The 19,128-nt window shown below is 38.8% G+C and overlaps 1 protein-coding gene across 3 annotated transcripts in view; it reads right to left on the reverse strand.

Moving 5' to 3' along the window:
• Nucleotides 1-19,128, reverse strand: part of trpc7b (transient receptor potential cation channel, subfamily C, member 7b) — a 107,879-nt gene that overhangs the window by 61,796 nt on the left and 26,955 nt on the right. The window contains exon 1 of one of the 3 annotated variants that reach the window (XM_074674318.1): nucleotides 7,331-7,458. The exons of the other annotated variants lie outside the window; for them this stretch is intronic. The gene's annotated coding sequence lies outside the window, so the exon portion shown is untranslated. Of the gene's footprint in view, nucleotides 1-7,330; nucleotides 7,459-19,128 lie in introns of those variants that run through there. 3 annotated transcript variants of the gene reach the window in all.

Consider the following 19,128-nt stretch of genomic DNA (forward strand, 5'->3'; position numbering starts at 1 on the left):
TGGGTAAACAAGGCAGCAGGGTTTAACAGGGATGAATGTGTGCTCATTTGAAGATGGAATTTACAAATCCGTATTGATCACACAGCAGGACAGGCTAGTGGTCTCTCAGCAGGACTGGAATTATTCAAGAAAACACAAGCACCTTTTTTTTTACCGCGGTAACAACAAAACAAATGTCATTACGGCTTATACACATATCTAGACACATATATTCAGTCTTTGCCTGGAAGTTCACACATTTCTACCATTTACGAAATAAAACATCCACTCAATAAAAGAACAAACAATATGTTTAAAAAGGTCACTGTGGCTAAAAGAAGGGGATGATGCAGAAGAGAATATAGCTGCACACCATATGCACCGACAGCAGGACATAATAAAATCTGACTTTGACTTTGTCTGACTCATTCAGCTTTAGATAAAACAATTTTACCACTGGCTATTATAGTGATATAAAGACTCTATTACCCAGAAATTATGAATCCTAAGCCCCTTCTCTCCACTCTTGTATCCAAATTGACATCTCCTCCATAGATTCAGTTTGAAAGCTTAGCATAACATTGATATTTCACACTTAGGGTTGTGTTTCCTGACTTCACAGATCCTGACAAACGCACCTATCTTCTCATGTGTGTGGTTTGGATTAAATCCATTAGATAAGATGTGCAAGAAAATAATCTTTACAATCATCAAACAGGCAGCGAAAATCACCAGCACCCCCAAGATTCAACTCTGAGAGGTTTACAGCCGTTCAGCAGAGAGGAACGTAGTCTGAATCACTGAAGACCCTCTGAATCCCCTTCACAACTCGTTTCAGCTGCTTCCCTCAGGCAGCCCTGTCAGAACTTTAAACAAAGAAAGAACTCACAAGCTCTTTTTATTCCCACTCCAATTAAAATAAAGTTAGATATTCAAAGCTTATAAAGTGCTTTGCACACATGGTTTTACTAATTCATGTAACTTTTGATATGATTTGATATGGTTTTATGTTGCTTGAACCCTTAAGCAACATAAGGTATTTTCATGTCACAATAGGCAAAATGCTCTGTTGAATCTTAAATTTGAATGTTTCTGCTTCTGTTTCAGTTCTTGATAAAACAAGTTTCAGTAAGTAAATTAAAAACCTCATGCACAACTTGTCATGATGGAATAGTTCCACTTATTTGCACAAGTTATAAGAACTCAGAGAACTCAATACTGATGGAAAAAAGACAGCTAGGTCGTTCATCTATTGCCTGAGTCAGCGACAAACAACCAATGGCCAGTACGGAGCTGCTCATGCAATTAGCCACTCTTGCGTTACTGTGGACTGTGAAGGGAGTTAAGTCTCCGACCCCTTTTTACCCCCTTTACATTACCATGACTGGAACAAATGAGATGAAATGAAGACCCACACAGTCATGGTAAATGGTAAATGGACTTGAGCTTATATAGCGCTTTTCTAGTCATGGACCACTCAAAGCTGCTGTACACCACAGGTCACACTTACCCATCCACACCCGTTCGCTCTCACATTCATACACTGATGGATCCAATCTTTACTATGACAGCTATCCATCAGTATATCTAACACAATCACACCCTTTCATACCCATTCACACACCACTGACGCAGCAGTGGGAGCAACTAGGGGTTAAGTGTCTTGCCCAAGGACACATCGCCATGTGTCGCCCAGAGCTGGGCTTGAACCTGCAACCTTCCGATCACCGACCAAGCGCATTCTCCAACTGCGCCACCGACGCCAGTCAGGGCATGAAAGACTATGATTTTTCCTTAATCCTTATGATGTGGATTGGTTTCAACACACTATATAAGGAGTGTGGGAGTTTATCAGCTGTGTCTTTCATCTCAGTTAAAAGGTTTCTGGCTCCAAATGAATTCCTCAATAGTCCATGTGAGGCCATGGCTACTCTATAATAACAACAATTATTAAAAGCAAGTATTTGCAGATTTAATCTGATGGAAAGCAATATTTCCACCTCCATTCAAACACACCAGGCACCCAGGTGATCCAAACAGACCAAAAACCCAACCATCTCCACATTCAGCTCTTAAGCCTCTCAGACTATTTTTGCCCAAAGTTCCATGCAGTGTGAAAACCTTTTACCACTTATGTCCTTTACGAATCAAACCTTATTCACAGCACTCAATAAAAGACCTACGTTTTACCAGCGACCACAGAGAAGGGACTGTGCTTGAAAAGTGTGAGTAATTGATGCTTGACTAATAGACTTCAGGTGAAGTATTGCTTTGACAGGTAAAACTACAGACTCCACATTACATCCACCTGTGGCCTTGTTGTGAACCTGCACATCTCACCACTGATTATTTTTTTTGCCAAAAGCTTCATCTCAGTCCCACCTCAGGCTTCACAGTCAGGGGAAATCCATGCTGTAAATTGAAACAGGTCCCTGTGAGGAGGAAGTGGCTTGGTACATTTTCTTTTTCACACAGCTGAACAAAGGAGTGAAAGTGACATAGGACATAGGGCAGGGGTGCTCAGAGTGAGTGCCTGTCTTTGACACCTACTGGGGTTTGTCAGAGAAAGCAGAGCACTTAATGCATTAGCAGATGAATTACAGAAATGATAACTGCTCTGCATAAAAAATGAAACTCTTTATCTTCATCCATGTCTTTGATGTTTTAAAATTATTATTTCAGACTAATGCACATTTTGGCACTGTGAGATCTTCTGTCTTCAGAAAATGGTTATTAGAAAATAAAAAATATGATCTATTCACATCATCAAAATCCAATGGCAGGAAAGCAGCAGAAGCACTTTCTTTGTTAGTCACAAAATACTGTTAGGCTTTGCCCCTACAGGAATGTGCAGCATAGCACATTTGTGAGCAGTTGTACAATGTCATCTGCTGTCTTCAAAGAGTTTTTTCAAGCCTGAGTCAGTGTGTGTCAGTATTTTAATCCAATAAGTTTGAGATCTCTCCTTAACTCTTTAAAGCCTGACCCATCAAAATCAGTCAGTAAATTCTTATTTCGGGGGGACTAAGATGTTTAGTGACCCTTTTAACTAAATAGTCAAAAATATTACCATATTTTTATGATGATTTAGATATATTGCATTCATACAACGCTGAAAATACATATTTTTGGAGAAATGAGTAATGATTTAGATGTATTCTCAAAATGAGCAAGGATTTTCCTGAAAAAAATGTTTGGATAATTTTATATGAGCAGCCATATTAAAAAAAGCCAAAATATGCCTTCAATGGCCTGTAGTAGAATGATAATCCTCAAAGGGGCAGAATACATTTTTTAGCAGTTTCTTAAAGAAACTATTTATCATGTTGATGAGATAGAGTTCTTTGAAATTCATCTATCACATATAAGTTTGGCACTATAGGGTTGATATTAGTACCATAGTACTAACATGTAATTGATTTTCTCTTCATTTTGGCCCAAACACCTTCATTTGATCTGAGAATTTAAAGGAAAAACTGAAATATTATGGTTAAAAAAATATTAGAATCAGACTCAGAGTGATGACATGTGACTGAAGTTTACAGTCACAGTTTTATGAGGTCTGCATAACATTTCACACCGCTGACTACTTTAAGATGTTTATCAAACATAAAATATCAAGTCATGCTCAGCCTGTGTCCTAGTAAAAAATACAATCCTGGTTCATGAAAGATAAATAAGTAAATAAATAAATACACTCTCAAGCCCCATGTTATTATACTAGCTCATACATTAAAATAATAACCATAATTTGGTACACCACTGCAAGATCTTCTGAATATGATCTGCTGAATAATCCTCCCTGAAGTCTCCAGCGCCCTCTTTAATTGAAAGAAGCTGTGACTCCCACAAAAGTGGCTCTTATGAAAAGCTATCACTAAACAAAATTAGATAAGTTCCTTACAAAATGAAAGAGGTTAATCTTGTGACTATCTCTTTGTTTCATAAGTCAGTTAAAGTTAATTGTTGCGCCAGCAGGCCTACCCTTTGTAAACAATGAGTATTGACTGTATGTGAAGCTTGTGTTATTTCAGTGTGCTTTAGCTAAGCAATGTTGGAAAATTTAAGATGTTTTGTTTGCATTTGAAAGGTCATCATAATTTCCCTCCAAATTTCTTCTTAATGTCAATCATACCTCCCATCAAAAACTGAAAATTCACAAATTACAAACCACTCTGATGTGGTAACTGCAAACAGCTGAACACGTCTGAGTCCGTGTGACAGACATCTGCAGGGTCTATACTCATAGGAGGGGCCCTTTTATTGATACTACCAAGTAACTGTCTCTCTCTCTCTCTTTCTCTCTCTCTCACACACACACACACACACACACACACACACACACACACACACACACACACGCACACGCACACGCACACACGGTGGGTGCATGAGTGCATCAGCAGATGCTCCACTGCCTACCGGCAGAGTGAGAAACTAACTTGCAGTGATGGGTGAAATTTAAATGAGATGTCTGGTGTTTCCCAGGCATTCGAATGGGGTGAAGTATTGGTTTTTAGTTTCAGCTAAAACTGATGATCACACCAGATGTAGGGCAGGTATTTGCAAGCATGTTTCTTTGTCTTTCAGTTTAACTCTTAGTGTCTTTCTTGCATGATCAGGGAGAAATCCACAGACAAGTCCCATCATTTTGAACAGTGGGAATCTGGGGCAAAAACAGCAGAAAAAACTAACCCCCTCCCTTAATTTTACCCCCCTGTAACAGCGGCTGCTGTTTTTCTCCTTGCAGCACACAGCCCTCTCTAGGACAAAGTTTGATTAGGCTTTGTAACAAAGAGTCACATGCAAATCACAAAGAAGATGAATTGCTGGATGTCTTCCATCATTGCTCTTTGTTTACTGTGTTATGTTTTTTGTCTTTGTTGGATTTATTGGCAGGGTACACTGTGTTGCACTGATATGCTGTCATGCTATTACGTAGCTGACACGGCTATCTGCATCTAGCTTACATGCCACCTACCAAGAAGGGCATGGTTGGCTGTTAAAACCAAGTGGTAACCCCTGGTCTACAGACATGAGACAATGGAGAAGTGCTAAAATCTGCTGTTTCTGGAGTGTCCACTTGAGGCCAGCTCCAGAAGTACCGGAAGTCACATATACACCAGGCCAAAAAGAAATGCTGTTTTCACGGCAGGAATTAACCTATTTACAGCCTGGTACAAAAAACGTCTCCCTGTCTAAATTGCTAATCCTACTATCGGCATACACTGTGAACTTTTCTCTAACTCGTCAGCTTAGATATTAAGACCTCGAGTTCATCATATACACAGCTCAGCTCACATGACTGACGGGTGCCCTATAGCTGTTACTGTGGAGGCTCGACGCTTGCATCACTTCCAATATGGTCGCTACAACTGATTTGCTTCAAAAATCCATTTCAGAAACAGGCGGGTGACGTCAGGGAGACTATGTCTATTTATTATACAGTCTATGGTTGGACACAAACAGGATCAGGCTTCACCGATCCGACCCATACCAAACTGCACTGGTGATGTTGATGGCATTAGATCTTTACTGAACCATACTGGACCGCTTGGTGGAAACAGAGCTTATGTCTCACAAAACCAATATGGAAGCCATGCTATCAACTGCTAAGTTACCTCACCTGCAGGTTTTTTGGAAATCTCAGATCTGTTGTGTTTGAGTCCATCTGATTTCCGCACAGTGATACACTGAATTTCACACTTCACTTGGACATAATTACAAGAAGCAATTGCTGAACACAATCCAGCTGACACAGAAATGTTCATTAGATGTACGGATAATGTGCATTTTTATAAAGTAAACATACCTAGCACAACATGCTGACCATGGATTGCATCATTAAGAGCTGACCATTAAATTTAAAAATGCATGTCACTTTGTTGTTCCTGGTTTCTCCCATCTCCTCTCTCTTGTGTCCACAGTAAAAGGCATGATCTTGTAACTGTCAAAAACATTAATTTACTCATTTAGATGCATCTTTGGAAGCCTGCAGAGCACACACTGTTGCAGCTCAGGGCCTGAGTTTCTTAAGTTAAATCATATTGCAGTTGACCCTGTTTGCAGAGGTTGAGAATCCAGTTTTTATGTTAGTTCTCCGCCTGGTTTTTCAACAGAAACTCTAAACTATTCCAGGAAATGTGGTAGTTTTACCCAAAAAGCACACAGCAGCTCTCCATGTATTTACCTGTCTTGTTTAATGAGCACAGTGTGAGAGTTGATGGTGAAGACCAGGGAGGAGGACAGTGCTGCACCTTGTGTCTCATGTGTTATACTGAAAGCAAACATCTCCCAATAAAAATGAACATCGTTTATCCTGCAAGCTTGCTGTTCAGCCGAGGTTCCTGCTCATTAAACAGGAGAGAGTGTTTGTGTGTGAAAGTTCCTGGGGGTTTTGTTTGTGCAGTGACTCCACCAACAAATCTAAAGACAGGGGCTGATAGCAAATAACAAATTGGGGCTGTGTCAAGAAAAAGCTCTAAAAAAAAAGAACGCTTGTTTCTTGGAAAATAATAAAATGTGTCTTCATGTTGTTTCAATCATCTGTTGATTCTCTGAAAAGTTTTAAAAGCTTTAACTGTACAAGAACTTTCTAAGCACTACTGTAACTTTAAGACCAAACAGGTGCATCACACAGAACAGTCATGGTACATACCAATAGGATAATCTGAAGATGGTAAGGCTTTTGCTTCAACTTTTCTGTTTCTTAATTAACCCTCACACTCTCAGTCGAGAGAAATGCTTTCAACAGCAAAATGAGAGAGACTGATTTTGTTTTTCTAACTGTTATCGCTTCAAAGTTAATGATAAACCTTGGTGACCCATGATACACAGTAGTGTTTTAGATTGAGAGGAAAGACAGGATTTAAATCGACTACCATTTGCATTCGCCCTGTCACAGCAGACAGCCAAGCATACCCCAAACTCATCTCAACTTTGGCCAAACTTATATAGTTCTGTTGATAAAGTTCTGTTGGTGTACACAATCTAATTGTGGAAGAAACTCAGTAGCCGTATCACACTTGCACTTGGTATCAAAGTCTGTATCAGAGAGAAGTTTGGATAAGATCTGAAATGGTATTGGTGAATTTAATGGGACACATTTTGGGAGGCAGAGGAAAAGCAGCAGAGGGTAAGGTAAACTCAGTTTAATTCTGTGTTTATTCCCAGCTGTTCTATTTGTCAAGAGAGCAGATAAAGAAAGAGGGGTAGGGCTGGATGTACTTTATGCTCCCTCTCAAAGCCAAACAGGAAATGATGGCTTGTATGTGCATAATTGGGCTCAGGTGCTCATGGGTAAAGCCTTTCTGTCCATTCACAGATTCTCAAAAAGATAAGAACTACTCACTTGGGTTTTGCACTGTGCACTCTTGTCTCCTTCTTCTCAGTCACTGTCCTCTTAAGCTTCCACTGTGCTTTCTCTTAAGCCTTCAACACAGTCACTGTCTTCTCTCCTCTCATTCTGTTCAATGCTCTGCCTTCTGAAAGGAGAGAGAGGGGAGAATGAAAAAGACAACGGTGGATGATGGAAGGGAGTCGATAAAATATGAATGAGAATGCGCTGAAGGGTCCAAACTGTTTGAGCTTTGGCTCAAGACAGGAGGGAGTCTGTGTGGGGGAAAAAAGAGTGAGAAAATAACAACCTGAGAATGTGAGACATGTTTCTTGCAGCACTCCACACATACTGTGATCTATGGGAGTCTTTCCACTGAGACAAAGTGTGTGAAGGCTAGAAAGTGTGAACAGGAACACAAGAAAAGAGGGGGGAAAAGGGAAAAGAAACTGCAATATGTGGAGAAAAAGGTCAAGAAATACTAAGGACGCTGTATTTTTTGCATCAACAGAGACTAAGCTACTGAAATCTATACATAAGAATACTCATTCAAAGATAATGGAACAGAGTTTTACCCAAAGGAAATCAAATCTAGTGTTTTTTGTTTGTTTTTTTCGGTTCATCTTCTCTCTCTTATTTTCCCCTATAATTCAACAGGGGAGGAGAAAACTGTGCCAGATAACAAATGAGAGAAAATTATTCCATAATGAACAACAAAAACTCATCTTCTCATTCCTACTATCTCTCTGTGTCAAACCAACATTACCACTACTTTGCTGCTACCATCACATCACTGTCCCTCATGGGTTCTCACAATAAGCCGCACTTACACATTGTTTGTGCTGTACATTGCCTATACAAACGTATATAGTGAATTCAACACAATGGAAAAAGCTGATTGGAGGGAAAATGCAGAAGCAGCAAGCGGGGAATTTAATTCAGATATGTCTCCAGTGTGTTAAAAGATTCAGCATACAGGACACATTGGAGGCCAAAAATAAAGACGGGAGAGAAGGGGGACACACTGAGTGTTGAAAGGTTATTCTGTCTCCACAATCAAGCTGAAGGGGGGATATGAGGAGCTGCATGAGAATTGCCCGGCTTATCTATCACCGTGCAGAGCAGCCAATTGTCTGTGTCACATTGTGCCCCTCTATTTTTCTCTGTCTCATAATCTCTCTTTCACTGTGTGTGTCCCTACTTCATGCATCCTGCTGTCTCTTATCACAGTCTTACAGTGACACTTCACCTCATTTGCAAATTGACCAACAGAAAAGGAGAGAAAGAAAGACAGAAAGGCCGGTGTTTTATGGGATTTATGGCACTTCACGCTCCCTGCTTTAGCTAATTATTTTCACAGTTACTAACTGACATCACAGAGGAGTCCCCACATTTCAAGGACACTGTCTACAGTAAGAGGTTTATAAACCAATTCCAGTCAAAACTGTGGTATGCACAGGCTCTCAGTCAGTACACTGATACTTAAAACTAAGTTTAAAAGTCTTTGATTAAAAAAACTTCCTCCACTGATAAAGTGTTTATATGTTGACTGCACTGGTAAAGCCAGTGTACATGGCATCATTCTATTACAACACCTTGATACTCAAACTGGAATTGGATTGGTAATGGTACTGACATTACCTCTGCCAAGGAGGTTAAGTTTTTGGGAGATTTTGTTTGTTTGTTTGTTTGTCTGTGAAAAACACAACTTAAAAACTAACCAACGGATCTGGATGGATTTTTAAGGAAATGTTCAAAATGGGATAAGAAAGAAGTGATTCCATTTTGGAGGCGATCCGGATCATCGTCTGGATCCAGGATTTTTTTCAAGCATTCTTTATCATTATGAGATAGGGCTGTTTTTATCATATGTGTATATAACTCCATGATAAATAGTCAGATTGCTTTGCAAAAGAATAAAAAACAAGGACATGATAATTTCTGACATATGTAAAAGTACGATCCAGATCCTGGCAATATTCTGGATACCAAGATCCGAAATATGAAACATGTACTGGGTCATCATAATTTTCAACACTGTCAGGTAACAAATTATCGTACAAACCTGCAACTAACACCAAATTGTAGCAGACAGTCTGCTGAAAGTTAGTATAACATTAAAGAAAGACTTAAGTGTTGCACGACAATCACAATATGCTTGGCGGAGGTCTGCGCTCTCTGAGTGCTTTTCTAGTTTTGGTAGCGGTGTTGGCTTGGAAACAGTATAAGTACCAGTATTAGTTTTGGTATTGGTGATGGTATTTGATTGGATTGGTAAAGGTGTGGATTTGAATGGTTAATGGTAAACCTTACTGTATTGGCAATGGTATTGGATTAGTGTTGGATTGATATTGCTGTTGCAATTGGTTTTGGTATGGACTGGTACTTGGCTGGTGTTGGTAATGGATGGTTATTGGTTTGTTGTTGGTCTAGGTAATGACAAGGCATGAGAATATCTCCAACTTGCTCCCTCTGAAGTTTTAATACAGGCAAATATGAATATTTATTTTTGTCTGAATTCTTAGAAACTCCTTAGAAAAAAAGAAAACACCAGAAAGATTAAAAGCCCAACACAAAGCTCCGATTTCTCCAAACTGTCATCCCAATGTTCAGAAATTCACCTGAAGGGGTGAAAAAAATATAAACCTCACATTTTGACCCAACCTGTTCTCAAATTTAATTTTCCAGCCCAAGTGACCCCCTGTCAGAGAGAGATGGGAGGTGAAAGGAGGCTGAAGTACTTGGTCTCAGGTAATATGACAGAAATCTATTTCATGACTACCACTCACACAGATTGTGACATTTCTAAAGGTTGTATTGATTGACAGAGAAGTCAGCAGCCAAGTCATAATGACTACAGAGGCTGGAGCTGTTGGAAGTCAAACTCCTGACACTTCAGGAGAGGAGAAAAAAAAACTGAGATCTCAGATACACCAAGTGTGAACAAAGCACATTCATTCAGGCTCACAGGCTGTCCTTTCTCTAAGAGAGAAGCGATCACTTGATCCTCCAAACTGCATTTATCATATAGGTCAGAATGTAACAGCTCACTCTGTGATTAAATGGATGTTTGCTTACTGAACAGCCCTCCCTGAAACTGGCTCATCTCCAAAGAACAAGACACTGATTGGACACCATCCTGAAGTATTGTTGAGTTTGCTGTGGTGCTCAGAGACTCACTCACTTGTTCCTTGTTGCATTTCAAAGTTTTTCTCTTGAATGAATGTAAAAGAAAACAAATGACTTTGAGAATGAGAATGGAAGGGGCCACTTCTCTCGCTTCTTTTCACCCTCTAACAGGCTTAGTAAATTATTTCACCAGCGTGTAACAAGATGCAAAGTGTAATTAACTTGGGCTGCTACTGCTGAGCTGGAAATTAAACTTATTTCCCCACCTCTCTCTCTTTGTTTTCTCTCAGTTAGACTCAAACATAATTTTATGTGCTGTATTTTACAACCTTGTTCAATAAATACACAAGCTTTTGGACGTAAAGGACACAAAAACTTGCAGAATGATCAACAGGTGTAAATAAATACTTAGCGTGAGCAAATCAGTACACTTGCTAGTTTTGCTTCTCCTGACCACTGCTACATCTGGGATCTACAGCATACTTACAACTTCTGTCGTGGGGTAGTGGCTTTGAAGCTGTTTGCTCAGTGTATTAGTCTGAAATCAACATCACTCCACTGAACTTACACTTCAAAATTCTGGTTTAATATTAATCTCTGTTTCTGCACATTTTGGAAGCAAAGCATATAACGTTGCAAAAGCCTTCCTACGACAAGAAGCTGAAGTATATTTTATCAGATGTCCCCTGCTGAGGTTTCATCCTCTGTCATTTCTGCAGGCAAAGGCTGAATGCAAAAAAATAAACAAACTGTCAATTAAGAGAGCAAAAAGGTGTCAGACATGAACCGTTATGCAATCCATCAGATCCCAAAACTTAGTGGCTATGAAAGTGATTAAGCTCATGTACAGGTAGATGTTTGCATAATAGTACATACTAATGGTTGTACCCAAATTCAAAGACTGGAATTTCAACATGTTCAAAGATACAAAGCAATCAGTCACCACTGCACAGCAAAACAAGAGGTCAAAATGTCTCATATGAGCTTTAGATAACCACTGGGTATATCTGTTGTTCTCCTGTTGACATACAGAATGACATAAAATGTAGAATGAAAAGCCTTTTTTGAATCCCATTTATGAAAATGCAACATAAGTTATGTATTTCTGAAATCCATGGTCTTGTCAAGTTGGCTATGACGTCAACTGAATACTTTAACTACAGTGCATAACCCATTAAAATACTTTTATCTCAAGTCAATGTATAGTCTAAGTAATATCACCTTAATTCATATAAGTTCATTGGACAATGTGCTCAAGTCCTTCCACTCTCTGTAAGACAGCCCATTCATAGACCTACAATAGTAGCCAATAGGTTCCAGTACTAGCCTGAATTATCAATGTTCCCTTATGTAACAATGGACAAGTTCCATTGAGAAACACAGAGGAGGTTTTAAAGCACATCAAAGGAGAAGTGAAGTGTTTCTCCTCTGTGCAAACATTCTTAGTGTACTTATGCTGAGTAATAAAGGATCTTTTCTCACAGTTAATTAAATTTGTCAAGCTCGCTCCCCGGGCCTGATAAATATAATGGCACAGTCAGGGGTATTAGGAAATACTCATTTCTTTTCCGCCTCAAATTTCTCTGTTATCGTGTGCAGGCCTTCAAAGAGACAGAGGGAAAAAGTGAGAGGGAATGAGAGAAAGAGAGAGAGACAGAGGAATTGGAAGGACTTGATGATAATAGGTGGAAAGGAAGTGAGAGGAGGAGGACGAGGGAGGAGTGACAAAGGAGGTAGAGGATAAGTCAGGCACTTGCAGTGTCTTGTCTCCTGTCCCATCTTATTTTCAGCCTGAATTATTTTTCATTAGCGTTCATCACAGACTCATGATTCACAGCCGCTCACAACCTGTCCTCTGCCCCCCTCCCCCCGGATTCACACTTGTGACACACATGCACACATATACTGCAGATCCAAAGCTGCCCAGCTCCCAGCTCTCTTTTTCAACTCCATCCTTCTTTTAATTAACTTTGTAAAAACAAATACTCGCCCGTGGGAAAATAAACCCCAACAAAGGAAATGTCTCAGTCTCCAAAGTCAAGGACATAACAGGTGAGAATGGACGGGAGACAAGAGGCTATAGTATTTATATAGCATCATCACTCAGTGGAGAAGTAATGGAAAAACAATCCGAGGTACGACAGGAAACAAACAAAAGGCAAAGAATCTTAAAACCCAATCACTGCCTTCTCCTGTGATAAATGGTGCAATATATGAGAGTAATCATGGAGTTACACCAATTGCACCTTCTCACTATAACAATCTAAAGTTTCTATTTCCAGAACAACTGAAATATAGATACCGATCTCAGTGCTCCTGTCTGATAAAAAATACTCCCCATTGTGGACAGAGAAAAGACTATATAACAAAACAAAACCATCATTGTACTGTTAAAGCATAGTTATTTTTGAATGTTTGTCTCTGTAGATGCCTTGTTTTCTGAGATACAAAATATAAAGTATAATGAAAAATAAAGTTTCCCAGAACACCTTTTCTCCAATATTTCAAGCACATTAACCTGAGGACCTAATCTGTATGAGCTCTGATTGTTGATCACTATTAACTTTAGGCAGCTGCAGTTTGTGTAACACTTAGCCAGCACTCTCAGTGACCTCTTACATTTACACATAATAATTGATAAAGTACGAACAGGAAATTGGACAGGGTTGGACAAACAAAGCATGAGGGTGCCCATATTAAAAACATGTTTGAAGAGGTCGGGTCAGACAGAGTCAGTGAAAGTGAGAGAGATTAACGTGGGAAGAAATAAGTGTTTACAGCCTGTGTGGTGGTCATAGTTACTCCTGATTATTCATGGGTGCATGTGTACACGGGGGATTCTCATCAGCAAGGGTGTGCTAACTAGACCGTTATGACTCACATCTGAATCAAGTTAAATTGGTTGCTTTGATCTCCATGAGTACAGTGTCACCATAATGTGACCCTTCAACATATTTCCTCCACAGCAACAACACACTGACAAAACATAACAAAATGAGTCACAGTATAAAAATGAGTCAGGAATGGTGTCTGATGTCTTCTATAATGGCTTTCTTACTGTGGACAACTTGGTGATAGTAATAATTGTCCACTAAGACTGAAATGTTATCCACTTCTAAGCCATAGGTCCCAGACATGACTGCAACCTCTAAATGAGATTCACCCTGAAGCCCATAAAAACCTTGGCTGTAAATAGCTTCTTCCTATAGAAATCCAATACTCAACATATGACAAGGCGCAACTCAATCCTCCACCAAGGCTCAAAATTAAGTCTGCTGAAATATGTCAGCAAGTTGTACTAAGAACTGTGTTGGGGTGATGTTATTGCTTATTCCATATCAACACAGGTTTCATGAGCTCTATACTACATGAAAATCAGGCTCATGGCTCTCAATAATCCTAATCACAACCTTGTCTGCCACACTGACAGAGAGAACATGTTTTCAATCCCTTTAGAGTTTTCATCTGCCTGTTTGATTACAAGTTTCTAATATTTTAAACTCTTAAGACCTTGGGTTTTGTCTGGTGTGCAATTTCTTAATTCACCTTGCTATTTGGGATAAGTAAGACCTAGTAAGTATAATGTCTAAATTTGGTCATTGTACAGGAAGTTTGATTATTTGTGTTATAAGTTCTCTATTAATTGTTTATTAGTAGTGTTACTGAACTTAAATCTGTTGTTTTTGTCACTAAAATGGTTGTAATGTCACCAAAAGATGATGTGAGCAGTGTCCCTAAATGTGGCTAATAGGTCAAAGTTTAAAAAAATGAAGCATCATGGATTTGAGAGGCAGAAATGTAATGTCCACATATGTGGAAGATGGGTCTTAAGAGGTTAACTCTTTTTCTGCAAGTTCAAAAAACACAATGTTGAATACTGACCAGGGTAGCTTCAGATATAATAGTCAAGGATAAACATGTCCTCCTTTACAGTTCTGTAAAACTATCAAATTAGCACGTGTTTCATTTTTTACCTTTACAAAAAAAAAAAAAAGCACTGGTTCTTTTATTAGTGGTTTTAAGTTATGTCCAGTGTGTTTTATGTCTGTTCTTAGTCAACATAGTGAAATTGCTGTTTGGGGGGGGGGGTCCACTTTTGCCAGAGCCAAAGCAGGGAGAGGAGCAGAAGCAAGACCCCCGGTGTAGAAAAGAGTGGGCATCTGTGACGATACGAATGACGCTAGTAAACCAGACACAGCATACAAAGGAGGTGTTGGGATGGAAAAGGACTGCTGGGCAGTTGCATCAGAAAGTGTGGGTGGGCAAAGCAGTTTAAATAGACAGCCTATTTGACATTTTCAATTGTATAAAAAGAAGGTAAGCAGCTGTACTATCAACTGACAGAGCTGGCATTCTTATCAGATGATGACTGTTCACTGGGTTTGACTCTGACCTGCCAGCACTATTACTGTGCTCAATTAAACTCTTTTTTTTTAAGGGAATGAAAATGTATCTGTTAATACTAATTACTTCCCAGATAGCAGTCTGACTGCTTGAGGAGAGACTGTGAAAGTGTATTAACCATCTGGTAAACTCTGATCTGAAAAATCTAGCCAACATGCAAGTGCTAAAACTGTAATTCTTAAAAAAAAAAAAACATTGAGACTGGCCTGAATGCAAAAAAATAAAAGCCCTGGAAACCACTCACACACCCATTTAAGAAAGCTTATGTTTATTGTGTTGGAAAGAAGGCTGAAGTCTTACCTAACAATAACAGTAATATGTTTTACTGGCACCTTACACTACAGAGTTAAAAAAGAACAGCAACATAAAAAAAATTGATTCATAAACAGTGCACAGGATGGTAGTTAAGCAGACAGGCTTCAGCTTGAGATGAATGGAAATGAGAAATGGATGAGTTCCATTACAAAGAATTGGTGCCAACGAGGAGTGTAAGAACATAGGTTCAGCTGAAAGATAGAGCAGGGTATAATTTGAATAATACTAGACATTGGTGTTAAATTTATTAGAAAACATGGCCAACAGGAAATAGATAAAAGAAAAATGGAAGGAGCCCCAGAACAGAACCCTGGGGTACACCAGCAGTGCCAGGAAATGGCTAGGATTTCGCACTTAAGTTAAATGAACTGCAGCCTGTGCAGTAGGACTGTAACCAATTCAAGGGTGTTCAGTGATTTTAATAGAGGCTAACCTGTCAAGTAGGCTGTCACTCAATACAGCGTCAAGGCCGCACCCAGATCAAGCAGTGGGACAATATTTGAAGTTCAGAGTGAGCTGTCACAAGGAGGCTGTTGGTGATAAGTGTATATTTTTTCAGTTTATGGAAGAAACCCAAGGCTGTATATAAAATACAACATAAAGTTTATACTACAGTCCTTCATTTAAAAAAGTCACTGAGACACTGTAGCCGTCTTTTAGTCTAATATAAACCTAGCGATTCATGACTGTACAAAAAGGTATTTGTTTAGTCCTCTTTAATATATCAGCATTAAATATAATGCAAACTGTTTTTCTAGCATTAATATGTCCCCCAAGAGAAACCCAGATGATTGGCCCGTTGTGCAAATGCTAGAGAGGTTGATGTCAGTATCACTTAGACACACAAGCTGCAGATATAGTTAAGCAGAAAGTGGAAAAGTATTATCTTTCGATTTGAAAGAGACAAAGTGAAAAACATCAGAGTGCAGCATCGGTATCACCAATAATACGCACAGGCATCATTTCTTAATCACAGTTCTAATGAAGATGAATGTGTTTTATGAGCATGTGTGTGAGTGTGTGCGTGTATGTGTACAGGTATGCACTTCATAATGTATGAGTGGGAGCACTTGTAAGTGCTCAATCTTATGAACTCTATTTATATAAAGCCAGCTATATGAATGTGTTTGTATGAGTCAGCGTTTTGACACATTATGAGAGCTATACAATCCCCCCATGTGTGACTAAATATTTGATCATTTCATGGTGCAAACTAATGTTACTGCCTCTGCACAACAAAGCAGCACTCTGTGTGTACAATAAACTGCACTTCCACTCTTCTAAGCTAGGGTAACAATTTAATTCCCCTGAGGGAGGAATATGAAAGCAAACTATTGGTGAGCTATCACCTGATCAGACAGCACACACAACAGACTGTCAGCTCAGCTCAGTAGTTAGAGTGTTTGTGCTGCTGGTAGGTTGAATGCTCATTAGTGTGCTTCTGACATACAAAGCTCCTCTCACTATTTTAACTTAAAGGTTGCATTGTGTAACTTTAAAAGTAAATTCAAATTACGCTTTCACCCACAAAGAATAAAAAATAAATTTACACTTGACATTATTCTCAGTCTTAGTTCAGCTTTTGAGCTTTAACCTTCATCATTCATCGCTTTTGTTCTTGCTTTGACTAAGGGAAGAGAAAGAAAGGCTAGAAGGTTTTATAAAGAGAAACAGCAAATACATGGACATCATTTACATGTACATACACTGTAAGAGAATACAGACACAGACAGATATACAGAGCCTACAGTACTGTAAGAAATTACAGTATTTGTTTGAAAGAGGGAATGGACTTGTGATACATAATTTCAATTATGGGAACCATCTGGAACACAGGCATTTCATTCAACATGTATGTGTTCCAGACGATTAGTCATGAATAAGTAACATGAAAACAGCCTGCTGCTATGTGAAAGTGATTTGGTTGATAACCTCATTATTCTCTTGCGGGAAATGGAGGGAAAGCAGAAAAACATTTGGGAATTAAATGTAAATGAGAATAACCAATAGAGGGAGCATTATAAATGAAGCATTACTGCATAGGACATTCATAATAACTTTACTGTTTAACAGTTTAACATGTTCCTACTCAGGAGTACACTGCAGTCATCACGTCATGTAAAACAGTTGTCACCTTCTCATTCAGTATGGGCAAACTTAAACAAATAGGCACTACAGTTGGTAAGGGTAAGTATGCAAGATAAAGGCCAAAATGTCAATGTAGTTATAACTTGCAACCTTAGATTTGTGGATAATTTATTCCATAACATCACCATATTTGACAAAGTTAATAACATAGTTTCATTTTCTGACCAGTTTCACACAGCCATGTTGCTTTGAAATGTTCTGATCTCAAGACATGAAAGATGAGAAACAAGCATTCACAAAACATCTGCTGACAGATTTTTTTTTAACATCACCAGTTTCAATTATATCTGACTTTATCTGACCCTGAAACACATGCTATGAATATTTTTATAGCTGACTCTTTGAACACGTTAGCTGCAAAACCAAATGAACATGTCTTGAACAAACGCCAGAGGAGAGTACTTTTACAAGAAGTTTTTTAATATTTCATACAGATAAAAACTTGTTTTCTGGCTCTCCTTTTTTTTTTTTTTTTTTTTTTTTTTTTTTTACAAATCTGAGGTTTAAGAAGAATTTCTATGATGACAGACTGAACTTTCAGCTTGAAGTAGGATGAAACAGTTGATAAGCAAAAGTAAACTAATCATTGCAACCACCACTGGAGCTCACTGAAGCATTGTTTTTCATTTCTTCCATCTATACACCAACAAAAAGGTAGAACCACCAATTGTGGAGCAACTTCAAGGAAAGAACTAAAAAGAATTAGAAAAAATGAAAGGAATAAATAGAGGGAAAAACAACTGGAAGACAAAAGAAGAAGGGTCTGGGTGTCCTAGTGGATTAAATACCATAGTCTTCACTGCTGCAGTTCCTGGTTTACTTCCAGCCCTTGGTCTTCAGCTGCATGTCATCCTCTCTCTTTGTACCACAACTGATTGTGTCTCTGCAGCTTTAAAAAAAGAAATTAAAGTAAATAAAAGCAAACATTTCCAAGAGTGTATCTCACATTAAATATTTCTTTCAGTCTATCAATTTTAAAACTACAGTGGTTCTATACCCACACCGTCAAATACTAAACACCACTGATGAATGCACCAGCTAGAGTCCTGACAGTAACATGAACTAAGTGACACAGACAGCATTCATGTTTGATTTTCTTCTATATGTTTTTAAACTGTGTTCTTGAAACTAACACAGAAATTCCACAAAAGCCTTTAAACATGAGAACATTAAGCAAGTCTACTCATATGACCATGCTTTTCCTCATATTGTCCTCTGTAACCTTCACAGACGCAGAAACACACACATTCCCCGAGGACACACTGAACTGTGTCAGTCTGGCCATGTTTTGAGGGAATAAATGAGAAATTGTAAAGTGGGTGTTGTGTTTTCTGGATTGATGAGACTTCTATTGTCACAACCCTCCTACTCTGTAATCAAGCTGACAGCAAGAAAAATGAACGCACTTCTCTGTTGTGTTCCTCTTGGCTTATGACTGACAAGCCTTTAGCATCAGCAGGAATAAAGCAATCAGAGGCGTACACACTCCTCAGGTGCACACGTATTTAGTACACACATACAAGCTTTCAATTTGGCCAGGCAGCAGCTGTGACGTCTCACTGTTGTTTCACTTTATCATCCAGTCACTTTGAAAACAAGGGATGGTTTAATTTGCATCAGCAACAGGGGTGGTGACATGGCCCTTTTCCACATTTTCACATGCACGCTCTCTCTTAAGTCACAAACACACAAAGAAAAATCAGCTTATTCAATTTTATAATGTCAGTGCACTGTTTCTGATAAATCAAAATTTACATTGTCAAAATTTTCTTGTGTAAAATCACTAAAACCAACAGTCATTACACAGTCACAAATAA

The sequence above is a fragment of the Halichoeres trimaculatus genome, unplaced genomic scaffold, assembly GCF_033239565.1.
Source record: "Halichoeres trimaculatus isolate MK-OKI-2021-1 unplaced genomic scaffold, fHalTri1.1 fHalTri1_scaffold_7, whole genome shotgun sequence".
Classification (NCBI taxonomy): Eukaryota; Metazoa; Chordata; class Actinopteri; order Labriformes; family Labridae; genus Halichoeres; species Halichoeres trimaculatus.